At 42.1% G+C, this 13,910-nt stretch overlaps 1 protein-coding gene across 3 annotated transcripts in view; it reads left to right on the forward strand.

Annotated features, from left to right (window-relative positions):
* Positions 1-9,517: 9,517 nt before the first annotated feature.
* zfhx3b (zinc finger homeobox 3b) overlaps positions 9,518-13,910 on the forward strand; it is a 151,624-nt gene continuing 147,231 nt past the window's right edge. For all 3 annotated transcript variants that reach the window (XM_088295762.1, XM_088295763.1, XM_088295764.1), the window contains exon 1: positions 9,518-9,911. The gene's annotated coding sequence lies outside the window, so the exon portion shown is untranslated. The remainder of the gene's footprint in view (positions 9,912-13,910) is intronic.

A 13,910-nucleotide genomic window follows, 5' to 3' on the forward strand; every position in this document is an offset into this window, starting at 1 on the left:
GATCGAGCTCATAAACATCATATCTTGAGGATTTATTTAGTCTCAGTTTGGGTCAGCTGTGTCACAACACGACAGTGGTTTTATAGCAGGAGTTTGGAGCGGTGAAAGCTCCCGTGTGTGTGTGTGGGGGGGGGGTGCGTGTGTGTGTGTCTGTGGTGTGTTGTGTCTCCCCTCCCTGGCCTGTGTGCTGATGTAGCCACGCTCCTCGCCCAGGGCTTCGACACTTGCTTATTTTTCATGAGGGCTGCACACTGTTCTCCTGCATGAGGGCACGCTCCCTTTGTGGCGCCCCCCCCCTTTTAGAGGAAAAGACATGCATGATTTCGTAAATGAAAGATATATATAATTTGACAGCATGGCCTATGCGATACATTTACAATTCTAAGCAGACCACGGCAAAACCCGTTTCCTGTGACCCAACCCTCCACCTCCGTCTTTTTTTTCCAAAGGAAATGTATTTGTGCATATCCAAATGCATAAAATGCTGTGTATATAGATTTTTTTTTGTTATGATTCTTCTTTCGTGCTTTTTTTGAAAATGCACAAGTACGTGTGCTGCAGGCAAGGGGTCGAGTATGACGTTAGATTTGTGCCACAATTACAAGCACCTCAGAAATTCGGGGTACAAAAGGATGTTTTGAGCGCACAAGAACTGTTTTTGTGACCCAAGTCCCCGAAAGTGCCAAAAAGAAGTTCACGCGCACACACGTGTGAGCATGTGTGTGTGCGGCATGCATACTCTGAATGAAAGTGTAACTTAACCTTAGCTTATTTAAAATTAATGACCAATTGCCTCAGTGTAACTCTTGCAATAGGATATATAAATTATATTGACCAGCATTTATTTGACCTTTTCACAAATGTGTTGACCTCTTATTAAAGGCTTAAATATCAATTTCCACAATTCTGCCTTTTTTTGTCTGTGCCCTTATTTTGAATAATAAAAAAAAGAAAACAAGAAACTGAAAAAAGAACAATAAAACAATAATTATCATTGTATGAATTGAAAGCTAAATTTGAATTTTAAACATGCATGATCTTACTATTTCACATGACAATTAAAATACAGTTTAGATACAAGTTTTTATACCGTTTTTTTTTATTGCAGTGACCATACGTACGGTTCCTTATCTATTTTATTCTCTGCAGCATCTTCCGGAGTCATTTACAGTCGTACAGTTCCTCTTTTGTTTATGTCCGCACGTTTGTATAATCGTGGCCCTGAAGGCCAAATCATCGTAGAATGAGCCGCAGTGAAGTAATCATGCACAAACTGTTTAATACTTTACATTTGATTGAATTATCCTCTCAAGAAAAAGTTAACATGCTCAATCTTGTAGCGATTGACAATTGCATTGAATGATTGATGTGCTGAAGAGACAGTGCCACCCTTCTATTTCTGAGAGATTTGAGAATTTAGGACAATTTCAAAAAATGTTAGTAACAGAATACAAAAAAAAAAAAAAATGACATGACACGCCCATGCTTTTATTTTCTGAGCTATGAAGGAGAATATCCCATCACTGTCATTTGACCGGGTGGGAGGACGTTGGGGGGGGGGGAGGGGGGGGGGGCATAGTGACCTTTTCAGAACCCAAAAGACAATTTTTCATGTTGATATCTCTTTGCCCGTATCAGCTTGAAAACAACATGGGGGCTCGGCCTGTTGCTGCCGTGCGTGACTGCCGCGTGAACGTCGCAAATTATTCAGCACACCACACCTCTGGCAGAATTAAAAGTGCTGGTGCGCTCGCCTTAATGTCTGTTCGTCACACGTTTGTGAATGCGTGTTGACACGGTGAAGCCGAGCAGAATGGAACCTACATGGCAGGCTTGCTACCACCGAGCTGTTTTGATAACCCCAAAACACTTGTGCCTCCTGTTCGACACAAGCAAACACAATGTACGGGCTACTTGAATTTCCACCACAGGAACTGGGTCAGTGATTGTTAGCTAGAAAAGTGCATTTTCTTTTTAGTCGGGATGTGCAGGTACCCTCTGAGTGCCAGCATACGGTGCTTCCAGGAAGCTGTGTGACCTTCATTCGGTTCAGTTTTTTTTAAACAACATTTGAGAGGAAACAGAATTTTTTGTAGTTGTGCTTTACGTACTCTGAATCGTTGCTTAGGGGCAGAAACTTTATATGGGCAAATATGGTCAATTTAAGCAAAATTAATCAGTGCTGATGGTCAGGCCCTTCACCAGGTGTGGGCAAACTGCGGCCCAGGGGCCACATGCGGCCCGTTAAACGTTTTCATCCGGCCCGCGTAACTTGAAAAAAATTAAATGAATAAACATTGTTAATGTTTTATTTTCTAAATACTGTGGTGTGTCAAAGACGTATATTTTGTTGTAATGCTTTTGTTCACTTTCATTTGAAATGAAATGTATTTTTATTCTCAGATGAGGTGAGGTTACCAAAGCATTCCATCCATCTTCTCCTGGTCCAGTCAAATTTTAGAATCCATTGTGGCCCGCCAATCATAACGTTTGCCCACCCCTGCCCTACACGGTCAGATGTTTTTAAAGGTGAATTAACCAAAACCTTACACACTCTGGTATGCTTCCATCGTTTGGTGCTGAAACTGAGTTAAAATAGTTGGAATAGTAGATTGTTGTTGGCATGTCCTTTTTGGAAAATTGATTGCTGTAATGCATGATTACAGAAACATATTTGTGGGCACATTAATTTGCAGAAATTGTCTGGTCAGCTCATTGGTTTTTTTTTTTTAATTGCATCACTTTTGGCCTCCGAAGATAATGTAAACAGTCTTTAGTCTTTTGTCTTGTCACCTTTTTTGTTGTCTGTGTAGATTCTCAGTCACCCAAGTCATGGTAATTTGCAAATGTTGAGTTGAAGCTACTGGACTCTACTAGTTTGTTGAATTATTTATTTATTTATTTTAATCCCAAAATGCTTAAAAGGGACTCGTGCAATTTTGCTAACAAGCCACTGAAATCCAGTTCTGAGATGTCCATGTTGCTGCTGTTTCTATAAAAATCAACATGAGACGAGTGTATTGTCAAGTGTGTGTGGACTCGATATGCGTGTGTGTTTGTGTGTGTGTCTTACAAAAATAAACACCTGCTCTATTAACTCCTTTAACGAGCTAGCACCTAAAAATGGAACAGCACTACTAATCACAAGGTTTTATTGGTCCCTGGAAACGTTGGGGGGTCTGAAGGGGGGCCTCCCGGCACAATCCACTTGAAGGACAGCGGCTCCCAGTGACCCTGTCCCCCGACTACTCTTTGGGTGGGCTCACCTGCCTGCACACAAGCAACTTTTACAAGCGCTATCTGTCTGCCTGTCTAGCTACACAGTCTAGCTAGCTAGCTAGCTAACTAACTAGCTACCTACCGATCTCGCCGACCTTCTTAAATAACAGCGGTGGACACGTGACTAAATTTTGCCGGTCCGTCAGTCATCATTGGCTAGCGGCCGGACCACCTGTCCGGAATCGTCAGTCCGTAATCATTTAATGCCGAAACAAAACTGTCATCATGAGTACATCAATCCGTGATTATTTAACTGTTCTTATGGCCTCGCTAAATGACATTTTGTCACTGCTATTTTAAGACCATTAGATCTTCTTCTTCTTCTTCAGCGGCATCGCGCTGGCGACACGTTGGTGACCTTTGAGCTACAGTATCTGTGTAGCTATCGAGCTAGCTAGCTTTCTATCTCGTTTGCTATCTAGCTAGCTACAGTCGCTACTTGTCCATCTGACCCAAATTAAGTTGATTTCAACTTGTTTTAAAACCACCGTTTGTTATTTAGATTGTATAAAAATTTTATTAAGCGGAATTTCAATCTTATTCAGAATGCCTTTTGTTTTTCAAATTTGACCCAAGACACATCATGGTGATGATCATGTCAAGCCCATCCAGGCTGTGAGGCAAAATTTGGATTTGACCCCTGGCAATAATCCTTGATCTGTATTTGTCTCATGCATCTCTTCCACATGTCAACTTTCATCTCATCATGCTTTTTTTGGGGGGTGGAAGTGGTGAGTGGGGGAAGGGGGGCCGCTTCTTGACATGAAGGAAAATTACTTGCTTTAAGTTTGTATATTCAAGAGCAAAGAGGCATTTTAATGGCTTTGGCATTGTGGTGCGGTGATTATCCTCTGTTCGGTTTGGGTCGACTTACCAGCAGCTAGTGTTGCTCCTGCTTGGAAGGCTCATATGGCTCTGATTTGGGATCCCTCCTTTGCAGTGAACCTCTTCCAAGCACATAAAATACACACGAGTCAAGTCCGAGTCAAGACCCGGTCTGCAGTTTGCAGGGCTTCTTCACATTCACGTCTCAAACACTGTCAAATTATCATTTGTATTTATTTCTAATGAATAATGCTAAAATATCAATAACATTTAAAAGTCGACTAATATTTCGTTTCCCCCCTGTCCAAATTGTGTGATTTTTTTATTTTTTTTATTTTATTTTAACATATGTGTGTGCTCTAAAAACGGAGATCTGACAGTTCCCAGTTGGCGAAAAACAAAACAAAACGTCAAAGGCCTTCGTTATAACGCAAAAGCACGACGAAAAACAAACAAAGCCCAAACATTTTTTTCTGACGGTTTTCTCACAATATTCTGACATTGAAGCTGTGGCGAGGTGCGATGATGTTGAATAGGCGGTTCACACACGCGCACAACAGGACCGCTCGCACACTCACACACGCGTGCGCGCGCACGCACGCATTTTGTGTACGTAAATGTTATTAAATGGACAAATGAAACATTAAAAAAATCGAACGTAATAGATTAAAACACAATTTTGGGGGATTTTATTGTTATTTAAACAACAGACAAAATATAACGTCCCTCCCCACACACTCGCTTGCGCGCGCACGCACACAAGCACACACACGCAAACACAGAAGAAGCCTACTGTGCATTTTTTTTTTGCTTTGGTTTATTGGATTTTTTGTACGATATATTATCAAAGCAAAATAAAAAAATATATCATCAATGCATCATCACTTCGCTGTAAATCATCAATGTTTTTGGGGAGCGGGGTTAACATATTTACATACATTACTTAAAGTGACTTTAGGAAGGATTATGTCTGAAAGAAAAAAATATATTGTTAGTCCAACGCTCAAGATATTATTGAATTATGCATAGGGTCATTAATAGGGTGGCGGGACAAATAGATGGAGAGAGAGATGAATTGATATGCCTCCTTGTTTCTTATGGAAATGAGGCAGACTGACCAGACGGCCAGTTGCTTTTTTTTTTTTTTTTAATTCGAACTCTTAACATCACAACAGCAGAAGCACACATTCTCTGATTTCTCACCTCAAGCTGCACCCGCGTGTAAGCTGTCATGCATCAAATCATTTTATGCTGGAAACGTTTCAAGTTCTCATTTCGGGGGAAAAATATAAATCTTGGTCCAATCGTAATTTTAATATCATTAGTGTATTCACGTTTGCATACAGGATCAAAAAAATATATAATTATCGAAAATAAATAACGTTCTATTTCCTAAAACAATGATGAAAAATCGAACAAGCATAATGTACAGTGAAATAGTGGAATTTATAACGTGCAATATGTCAGATTTCAAATATGTATGGACAAAGCATTAATACTCCCATTCACGACACTCTCCATGTTTCCACAATCACATAATATCGAATCCACCCTTTCCCAAAGAAAACAAATAAGACGTTTTAAATAAATGCTTAACACACTATAAATGACACGTCAACAAGTAGTGATGACGATTACAAAGCCTGCATTATTTAAAAACTCCTGTTTTCAATTCTAGCAAGGGCTTGTATTAAATTTTGAAAATATGTATCCGTTTATTAAAAAAAACACAAGAAGAACATTTACTTAGTTAATCCGCTCTGAATCCTTAAAAAGGTTCATTTGCATTTTTCCTAACAGACAGATTATCAGATAATTATTTACCTATTAATATATATATATATATATATATATATATATATATATATATATATATATATATATATATATATATATATATATATATATATATATAAAACGAAGACAAAGAAGTACTGCGTTCATTTCTTTTCAGCATATTCGTCACGCATGAACGCTTTTTCAACCCCGTGTTGATGTTGTTGTGTTGTGTTGTCCATGAGCCACTCAGAGCCGGTCCGACTCGCTCCTATGCGAGACCCAAGTGCGCAGGTCCGTGAGCTTGCCTCCCGTGGAGCTGCAGTCATGCTGCACTGTCCCTGTGGTCCAGCTGAACATAAGAGGGCGCTCCTATTGCACCTGGCCGGGCTGCCCAAGTGCAAGTGTGAAGAACACAACCCCTCACATGCATGGGCCAGCATGTTCATGGTGCACACACGCACACACTTTTCGTCGACAAACAAATAAAACACGCAGCAAACATTCCAGTGTTTTTTAATAATGCGTTTGTGTGAAATCACAACAATTTGCAAATAATATTTCAGTGTCAAAATGAATTATAACACGATTGTGTCACCTTGCATATTGAATTATATCAACCTGCATTTTCAATATAGCACCTTTCAGGCTGTATTTTCATCAACGTCACGCATCAGATGCAAAACTTACATTTGGAATATATTAAAAAAAAACAGTTTGGTGTTTCATCTTAAACCCATGCAATCCATTTTTATATGTTTCTATTTTGAAACGGGTTTAAATAACTATATTCATCCTACAGATGGACGTCTGATGCCGTTTTTTCACGTTTATCCATAATATTATCACACATCTCACAATCACATTCCTCGTTAATATTGCAATCGAAGAACAGGTATCTAAAATTAAAATAATCACCCATGATAACAGGAAAAAAGAAGTTATGACTTGTCTCGATATAGAATCTTTGATCCCTAAATACTCACCCCTGCTCATTTCCTCCGTTTCCCTTTGTGCTTTGTTTTTGGGTTAGACTTGTGCACGCGCTTGTCTGACGCACGCACAGGCAGGAAAAATGATAATAATAATATTCACAAGAAGAAGAATAAAAATGGTGAAATTGATGGAAAAACTGCATACCGATGTTAGTGCGTTCACGTGCGCCATGTTTGTGTATTTTATTTCATATATTACGTATATATTTGTCCACTTGAAGCCCCTCTTTGTGCCTTTTGTCACGTCCACGCAGTGTTCTATCGCCACAGGTTGTGTTCAATGTGCAATGCCACTGGTGGATGTGCCGCCTATTGAAGCTGGCACGTGGACGCTTACCCTTCCCACAGAGAGGCGCAATTGAATGCTGCTCACACAAAAGCAGCCCCCCCCACCCATTTTTTTTTACCCCCTCTTTCAGAGGGTCCCTAAAAGCATGAAGGCCCCCCCCCCCCCCCTTTAGACTTGCCCCCCACCCACCTTCCCTCCAACTGATGATGATGGACTAATGTCACTCGGGCCTTTATGCATACACTTTGGTAAACTCCGCTTTTTGCACTGACCGCCTTTGCAGGACTGCTTCCATACAAGCCTCAAATTACAACGGCCTCTCTTTTATTATCTCCAAGCCCCTCGCACGCTATTTTCAACCAATTCATTTTTACAATGTCTTCTTCCCGAGAGAGCAGACATGTCGCAAATCCTCCAGATTCCTGCACTCTGCCAAAGCAGTGCAAACCATGCACGTGTGTGTGTGTGTGTGTACGCGCGCGTGTGTACGTATGTTTTCCTCTTTAAAAAAAACAAAAAAAACAGGTATCATTGCATGCCTCAACTTGTGGATGGCAAGTGTGCTGGAAATGCCAGTCTGCAACACAGCGAATGTTTTAACAGTACGTGTGTGTGGGGGTGTGTGTGTGTGCGCGTGGGACCTAAAGATTACATAGTGCGTTCACGTCCAAAAACCTTATAAAGTCAATCTAAAATCGAGCCTTGCAATGCTTTACATTTGATCTATTTCAAACAATTCTTTCAGTGTCATGTAAGTCATGTTTGGACTAACCCTTGACGTAAAATATCTATGATCTGACCAGCGCTGGAATGCATTATAGCGGAGAATATCCAATTCACATTGTTTCCGTAAACATGGCACCTTATGTGATCACTTCAAGCTGCCTGCTGGACTTTCTGGACTGCACGTATATAGACAGGACAGAAGCAAGCGCAACATCATCACAATGCATTCAATGTATGTTCGTGCGATATAGACACAGAGGACAGTGGGTATAAATATTAAATACTTTATTATTCAGGAGAGGGGCGAATATACTGTATATATAACTCACACAAGCAAGTTTTGGCATTTCCACAAGGAAAGTATGTAGCGTCGTGAAATTAAGGGAAGAGCCACCTGCAGTCTCGCTCACTTTTCTGGTTATTTCATTATAAAAAAGATGAATGTATTGACAGTATTGTTCACAATAGGCATCACGATGACACGTCAATGTCATTTCTTCCTCATTATATCACGCCCATCTCTTCTATATGTCTGACACTTGGCCCAATAGTTTTGATACCCCCCTTCACCAGCCACCCATGCAAACGACTTTTTTTTTTTGCAAGCGAAAAATCTCAATGCTCTTACACACAACAAAAATAAAACAGTGCATTAGTGCCCTTCACTCAGGATTCTCCACTTCACTCCAAAATATTTGAAAATATTTACTCCTCGTCAGTGACGTAATAACAATGTATTTTTTGAAAGACCGATGCGTTCTTATGTCTTTATAAATAGCGACACACAAATTCATCCACTTTTGTCATACAGTATGTGAATAAAAATATCCCACAGAAACTTAATTGCACCTTACATTAATGTTACCTTAAAATATGTTAATATCTACTGACATTCCCATAGAGTGTGACTTAAATATCGCTATGCAACGGTATTTACTACAAACGCACCATTGAGTCACAATTTAAGATCGATTGTGTATTTATCATTCTCATGTTATCTCTTTTATTACGGATCCACAAGTAAAATTATCCCGTAGATTGTGTTTCATACAGCGTGTGGAATTAATATTTTCTTTAAAACAACAATCACAGCAAAAGCAACGCATTTGCATTATGTTGAATAGTAATATTCTTTCCTTTCCGCTTTTTATATACATTATATATACTTTTTTTAAGCTGTTCAACTCTACAGTGACGAACCATCGCGAACTCGTGCAAGGAAGGAGAAAAGAAAACACACCAAAATAAACCTACAACACATGCCGCTTTAAGTGTGCGAATAATGTGCAAAACGCGCGTTAAAAAGTATTTAATAAAAATGTTACAAGTGTTTTAAAAGGCGAGAAAAAAAGTGTGTTTGGGGAGAGCAAGCCGAGTGGAAGCGAAGCCTCGCACGCAGCGTGGAGCTCGGCGGCCAGCCAGCGTTCACTTTCACTAATCAAACTCTTACTTCCCGCCTCTCTTAATTCCATATTTTCTATTCCTGATCATTACTTTCCTCTTTTTCTCGCCCTTCCTTGTATCTATCCATCCTCCCTCCCTCCTCTTCCTCCCTCCTCCTCGCCCTCCCTCCGCCGGCTCTCCTCTGCTGAATCTTATTGATCCACAAGGCGGCTAATTAGCCCTTCCCTTCGTGCCTGTGTAATGAAGCACATGCGCACTGAATTAATCACAGCCATTTTTTTCTCGCAGGAAACTAATTAGCAGGAATAAAGATCCAAAGAGTTTTTTTCTTCCCCCAATCATCAGATCTCACTTTCACCTCTTCCTCGCGCGCCTCCAACTCCGGACTCGGCTGCTTTGCATCCAAATTATTTTTGATATCGCCTTTAACAACTAATAGCTACCTACTTGCGCCCCTTTTTCCAGCCAAGCACTCGGCAACAACAATGATCTTTCTTTTTTTTCCGCCACCCCCGAGCGCAAACTGACCGAAAGGGGACTCTTCTCGCCTTGATGGGATCTTTAGCTCCATCGTCTCGCGACTGGATTAAAAAGCGAACATCACAAAGCGGCAAATTGTAAGTTTCAACTTTGTCTCCCTTTTTTTGTGTGTTGTTGTTGCTGCGCGATCCTATTCTCTCTCTCAGCCTCTTTCCTCTTCCATGGCGGTGGACTTGTAGCGGAGCTGGTCCCCCCCTTTGCGAAACTCACGTTCCGGGTGCAAGAAAGGCTCTTTTCATGCAAGTTTCGAGCTTTATTCGAGATTTTTGGGCTGCCTTGCCGGCGTTGTGTCGTTACCTGTGTTCACATCAGCGCTCGTCCTCTCCTCTTGGTCTACGGGCGAGAACAAGCGGATCCTTCGAGACGAGGAAAAAAAAAAAAGAAGCGCTTTGAAAGCATTTACGGGCTTTTTGGTGGGGACCGGTACGTCCGTGGAGGGGTCGTGGGTGTCGAGAGACGTGTTTGGACGGGATTCGCGGGGGTCGGGCAGCGGCGTCTCGCCGCGGAGTGTCGCCCCGGGAAGGAGCTCCAAGTCCAGCCTGTTGGCTCCGCGTGGGTCCGGCGACTCTTTCGCGATCTCGGAGCTCTCGCTTCTTGCATTTTATGCCCAAAAAAACATTTCAAAATATGCCTCTCCGGTAGTAGGGCTATGGCATGGTGGTTTATGAGATCCTTTCTCCGTGAATCTTTTTTTTTTTGTTTAGTTTTTTTGCGCGAGCCCTCCGCCCCGACTCGTGGCCACTCTTTCCCCCCTTCGGCTTCATCCCACCTCGGCTCGGCTCGTCTCCCTCACTCGGCCACGGCACTTTGCTTCTTTCGAGCCTTGTATTTCAGTTTTTTTTAAGTCGATTCTCCGCCGTACCCAGACCAAGTCCCGTACAAATCGATCCCGCGTGTGTGTGCGTGCGTGCGTGAGCGGTTCGCGCGTGCTCGCGATGTGCAAGTGCGTGCGTGCGTGCGTGCGTGCGGGCGTGCTATGAAAAAAGGGAGCCCCGGGTTCTCCTTCATGACAGCAGTGGATCAGGCAGGACCGCCAGCCAAGCAGCCCTGCAAAGTGCACGCTGGTTCTCCTGCACGCATTGCGAGCACTTGGCTCCAGACCTCCGAGAGGACTGGAAACAAAACATTGGCCCATTCCTCCGATCTTATAGGCATCAGGAGTGGAAACTTGACATTGTGCAGGTCACATTTTAAAAGCACTTAGCACACATAATGTCAAGATTGTACTTATTGGAAGAAAAGCCCAAAGATGTGTTATCAAAATAAATAAAGAAGACCAATACCGTTAAATCCCACAAATGTTCAATCTGGAAAATAGTAAAAAAAAAAAAAAAATAGAAGTCAGTTTTGGTGGATGGAAGGCAAGAAGAGGATTTATCAGCAGTGGCTTGGCTATTTTACACAGAAGGACTGAGGATGGTGTGTGTTTGGGGTGAGGGGTGGTTTGGCGTGTAGGTCAGACAGCAAGAAACAAGGGGAACAAGGGTCACGGAGCGAGTGCACAGATAAAAAAGCAAGGAGAGGAAACCCCCTCGCCAAACAGCCGTGGGACTATGTCAGGGCTTGGGGTTGGTGGGGGTGGTTGTTGAAGGGAGGAACAGGGTGATGTTGTTGTTTTGGGTTGGAGGGGTGGCACACAGAGCCAAACACACTCGTGCCTGGCAGTAGCAAGACGTAAGACATGGCATGTGGTTGAGGTAAGAAGGTAAAATAATAGGGCAGTAAAAAAGGTATTAATATATATTGCGCTGAGGAGAAAAGAAAAAGTGGTCGGTGGGGGTGTGAGGGTGTTTTTGAGGTGGTAGGGGTCAGATAGCCATGGACCGTGGAAGAGGAATCAGGGGAAGAGGTCAGATAAACACATCCCTACCTCTCAGAATGGAGCGAAGCAGCCACATTGAGATTGGAAAGCATGTTTATTATTCTTATTTTATTCTTATCATTAGTTGAAATCAACCATGCTTATGTAAGACTGCAATTTTTGCATGTCGGCGGATTTTTTTTTATTTTTTTCACTACATTTGGACGAGAAAAGCTCACAGGTAGATTTCAAGTGATCAGCCTTCCTCCCCTGTCACACCAACACTCTTTCTCCTCTTCCTGCTCCTCCTCCTCCTCGTCCTCCCTGTCTCCCTTTTTCTGTTACAAAACAGACACGGAAATATTTACCCCAGTCGTATTTTCTGTCTTGCATCTTTGTCAGTCGATTATAAACACCGATCAAATCTACCAGTCTAGCATTGTAGCATGATGGGTTGAGTGTGTGTGTGTGTAGGTGTGTGTGTGTCTTTAGCCAGTTGCCGGGTTGCAAGGAGTTAAATATGACAGCGTGGCTGAAGATGACATTTATGAAAAAAAAATATCGAAAGGGTGCCATTTTAATTTTACACTCATGTCTTAGTGGTGAGGAGTTATTCACACCATAAACGTGTTTAGAATTTGGTTTCCCTTGACCAATTAAAATCTTTTTTCTTTTTTTTTATGTCATGTGGAAATTTCTATGATGAGAATTTTGGTAAACACTCTAGGGTTGTTGTTTTTTATTTAATTCAGTTTCAATTGAATCCGATTTATTTTCACAAATTTCATATTGCTTTTTTTAAATAAAAAAAAAAAAAAATCAATTGTCAACATGTTATTTGAATGCGTTGTACAGATCATGAATAAAATATTTCTCCGGAAAGATAACTAGATATATTTTTTTAAATAACAGCATTTTTTTTTTGCATTTGCTGAATAAACATGACTTGTGATGATTAAAGTGAGTGCACATGCTGTGTGTGTGTGTGTGTGTGTGTGTGTGTGTGTGCGTTTGCTCTTGTGATCATTTGTCATTTTTGAGCATTTTAACGCGAGTGGACGCGAGCGTGTCAAACAACACACTCACAAGGATAGCTTTTTTTTTTTTCCCCCCTTCCTCTTCTTTCACATCTCGGCATAATTTGGCGAGCGTACGTGCACTCGTGGAGACTATAGGTTGGTTTGTTTCATCGTATGGCGGTAGCACGGAGCCAAGGGAGGTCGCCGCCTCTGGCAGTCGTAACCCCTTCCCTCCCTTTCTCTCCCTTTTCCCTCCCTCCCTCCCTCGCTGGCGATCTGCTCCTCAGTGTGTCTCCAAATACTGAAGCTCCCTCCTTACCTCCCACCTTCCTGTTGGCGGGTACTGGCCCAGCAGGGGAGCTCGCTGACATGTCCTCGGTCAAAGGGAGTCTTCTTTGGTTGAGTGCTACACGAAGGCCCCTCGTACACGACAATAAATACACATTCCCCATTTTGTGAAACGAACAAATACGTCAAATCGTGCCTTCTTTGTCAGAGCACTAATGTTGCCGGTCGTGCGGACGTTTCCTCAATAAAGGCAAATGTGCGTGTCGGTGATCAGGTCGTCGTGGACGCAGACGGCCATTTGAATCGCAGCCGGCGTTTTGAATATGCAAGGCCAAGCGTGGTATAAAGACCAGTTCTTCCAGTTGTCCTGCGACCGAGGTGGCGTGACGCGTCATACTATCGGTGGGCAGGTTGGAGGCAGGAGGAGGGAAAGGGAGGGTGGGATGACATTCATGCCGTACTCTCAGGTGTGTGTGTGTGTGTGTGTTCTCTGCTGGATCCTGAATGCCAATGTCCAAACAGGCTTTACTTCCCCCTTTCCACTTTTCTCTAAAATTCCTCGCAGTCGTCTCCTTTTTTCTTCCCCCTACTTTGTCAGTGACATCCTTATATAAGCAACTCTGGCAGGGTTTTTTTCTGTGGTTTGCTTTTCTCAATATGTTCTCATGTTAACAATCATGGTTAAATCACCACAGGACACCTAGATTTACGGCCCGAATGTTGTGTCGCTCGGTTTGTAATATTTTAAACATGAAACACATTTTTTCCACAATGCCTCATTATGCCTTTTTTAGACTTTCCCTCTATTTATAATTTCTTCCTATTGACCCCCCCCCCCAAAAAAACAACAACAACAAAAACTTGCCTTTCCATGCAGATGACTATCGACCTACAATGATGCTCGCATTATTACATTATTCACGTCACTGTCTGCGAGGCAGGAGAATTATTATTATTTTTCTTTCCGA

This window comes from Idiotropiscis lumnitzeri, chromosome 5 (assembly GCF_059441095.1).
Source record: "Idiotropiscis lumnitzeri isolate Australia: NSW breed Sydney's pygmy pipehorse chromosome 5, RoL_Ilum_1.0, whole genome shotgun sequence".
Classification (NCBI taxonomy): Eukaryota; Metazoa; Chordata; class Actinopteri; order Syngnathiformes; family Syngnathidae; genus Idiotropiscis; species Idiotropiscis lumnitzeri.